The sequence below is a fragment of the Bison bison genome, unplaced genomic scaffold (assembly GCF_000754665.1).
Source record: "Bison bison bison isolate TAMUID 2011002044 unplaced genomic scaffold, Bison_UMD1.0 scf7180017864130, whole genome shotgun sequence".
Taxonomy (NCBI): domain Eukaryota; kingdom Metazoa; phylum Chordata; class Mammalia; order Artiodactyla; family Bovidae; genus Bison; species Bison bison.
The window spans coordinates 179,474-182,107 of record NW_011494702.1 but is presented as its reverse complement, the minus strand read 5'-3'; the positions used below and the strand labels follow the sequence as shown (position 1 = coordinate 182,107).

The following is a 2,634-nucleotide window of genomic DNA, read 5'->3' as shown; positions in this document are numbered from 1 at the left end:
TGATTGGCAACTTTTATGTCACTTTCCATCAACTTAACTAACACTGTGCATACCACACTGTCATTCCCTTGAGGACTAGCCCCACTCAATTCACCCACCCAATGGCTGGCATTTCCAAAGCACCTCTGACCCTCCACCAGCTGGGTGGAGGGTATTGCTCGCTCATGCCACCAATCCCTCCAGAAGCAGCTCACCTTCTGGGAGGCCAGATCCACACAGCAGCAAGCCCATAAAACTTATGGTTGAGCCTCACAGCCAATTGTACAGGAGCCAGCTTTGCTCTCCAGTGCAGCCACAATAGTCATGACATAATCAAGCCTCATGATAATCTAACAAATATACCTAATACATAGAAAGAAACACAGAGAGACAAAATAAAAAGGCAAACATCTTCCAAACAAACAAGACAGAACAATATAAAAACTCAAACAAAGAACTAAATGAAAAGGAGATAAGCAAAGTCATAGTCACAAAAATCTCACTGAACTTAATTAAGGAATAAACATGAGGTTGGCATAAAAATGTAGTGATTTTGGAATCCACTCCATCTTAAACAGTCATCAAATTAAAATAGACTATTATACATAGATTGTTACACAAAAACCTCATGTGAGCTACAAAATGAAAACCCACAACAAATGTAACAAATAAAGAAAAAGAAATATAAATACAACACCAAGAAAGTCATCATATCACCAAGGAAGAGAAGAAAGTAACAGAGAAGAATAACAAAATTCAGAAAAAAATTAAAGTGAAAATAAGTCCATACACAGCAGTAATAGCTTTAAAGGTATGTGTGTTTAGTCACTCAGTCATGTCCAACTCTTTGGGCTACACAAATATTCTTGCAACAGGTTATTCAAGCAAAGGTGAATAGCCCACCAGGTTCCTCTGTCCGTGGGGATTCTCCAGTCAAGAATACTGGAATGGGTTGCCCTCCCCTCCTCCAGAGGATCTTCCCAATCCAGGTCTCCTACATTGCAAGCATATTCTTTACCATCTGAGCCACCAAGGAGGCCCAAGAATGCTGGAGTGGGTAGCCTATCCCTTCTCCAGGGGAACTTCCCAATCCAGGAGTTGAACCGGATCTCCTGCATTGCAGGCAGATTTCTTTGCCAGTTGAACTACCTGGGAATCCCATGAATTAAATGCTTTGATCAAAAGACATAACAAGACTGAATGGATTAAAAAAATAAAAGCTATATATGCATTCTACAAATGACTCGGTTCAAAACTAAATACACATGTAGATTGAAAGGGAAGAGATGGAAACAAAAAGAAATTTTGGGTAGGGATACTCAATTCCGACAAAAAAAACTTTACAACAAAGGCTGTAACAAGATACAAAAAAAGGGATATTACATAATGATAAAAGTAACAACCAAACAAGAGGTTATAACATTGTAAATAATTATGCACCAAACATAGGAGCTCCTAATACATAGAGCAAGTATTAACAGATATAAAGGAAGTATTTGAGAGCAATACAATAATAGCAGGGGAATTTAACATCCTACTTACATCAATGGTTAGATTATGGAAACAAAATCAACAAGGAACACTGGCCTTAAATGACACATAAAAGCAGATTGATTTAATCCATATGTATAGGACATTTCATCTAAGAGCAGCAGAATACACATTCATTACACATGAAACATTCTGCAGGATGGATCAAATGCTAGGCCAAAAAACGCATCTCATAAATTTAAGATTGAAGTCATATCAAACATCTTTTCTGACCACAATCACATGAAATTAGACATCAATTACAAGAATAAAACTGGATACTAATAAAGATGCAGTCCATCTTTCACACACAAAAAAAGAAGGCTCACTTTGTGCTCAACTTTGCTTGAATAACCTATCGCAAGAAGAATACTTCAGGCCTGGGGAATTATCTTCAGTTGCACACCAGCTAGATGAGTAAGAGGCAATGAGAAATGGCAGAAGCAGAAGTGCTAGTGAATTATAACACGTTTTTGCAGCAGCCTTCTGGAAATACGGACCACAGGGCTTTTTTCTCTATTCAAGTTATAAGCAATGCCTTGAAAGTTCAGGGCTTAGAACTAATCCTCTTTAGCAATCCAGAGTGTCAGAGGCTCTGGATCAATCCCCAAAATGAAAAATCACTTATATACAATTATAAAGAACACTGGTTTATAGTTAGAAAATTAGGAAACAGTGGTTCAACTTGAAGTCTCTCTTGACAGGTCCAGAATTAAGATCATTTTTCTTGCATTTTTCTTGCTCAGTTATAACAGGAAGGTGATTCTATATTTGTTGTTAAGGATGATCTGCCAGATAGTGACCAACTCCTACAGATGATCAGAGTCCAACAAATGTATCGACCAAAACTTATTGGAGAAGAATTAGCATGACTCAAAGAACAGAGAATACAGAAAACAGATCTAGAATATGTCTTAGAACAAATTATGGGTCAGTAATGAGAAATAGATTTAAGGGATTAGATCTGATAGATAGAGTGCCTGATGAACTATGGAATGAGGTTTGTGACATTGTACAGGAGACAGGGATCAAGACCATCCCCATGGAAAAGAAATGCAAAAAAAGCAAAATGGCTGTCTGGGGAGGCCTTACAAATAGCTGTGAAAAGAAGAGAAGCAAAAAGCA

At 37.7% G+C, this 2,634-nt stretch overlaps 1 pseudogene; it reads left to right on the top strand.

Annotated features, from left to right (window-relative positions):
- The first annotated feature begins 1,799 nt into the window (after window positions 1–1,799).
- Window positions 1,800–2,634, top strand: part of LOC104988374 — a 3,308-nt pseudogene continuing 2,473 nt past the window's right edge.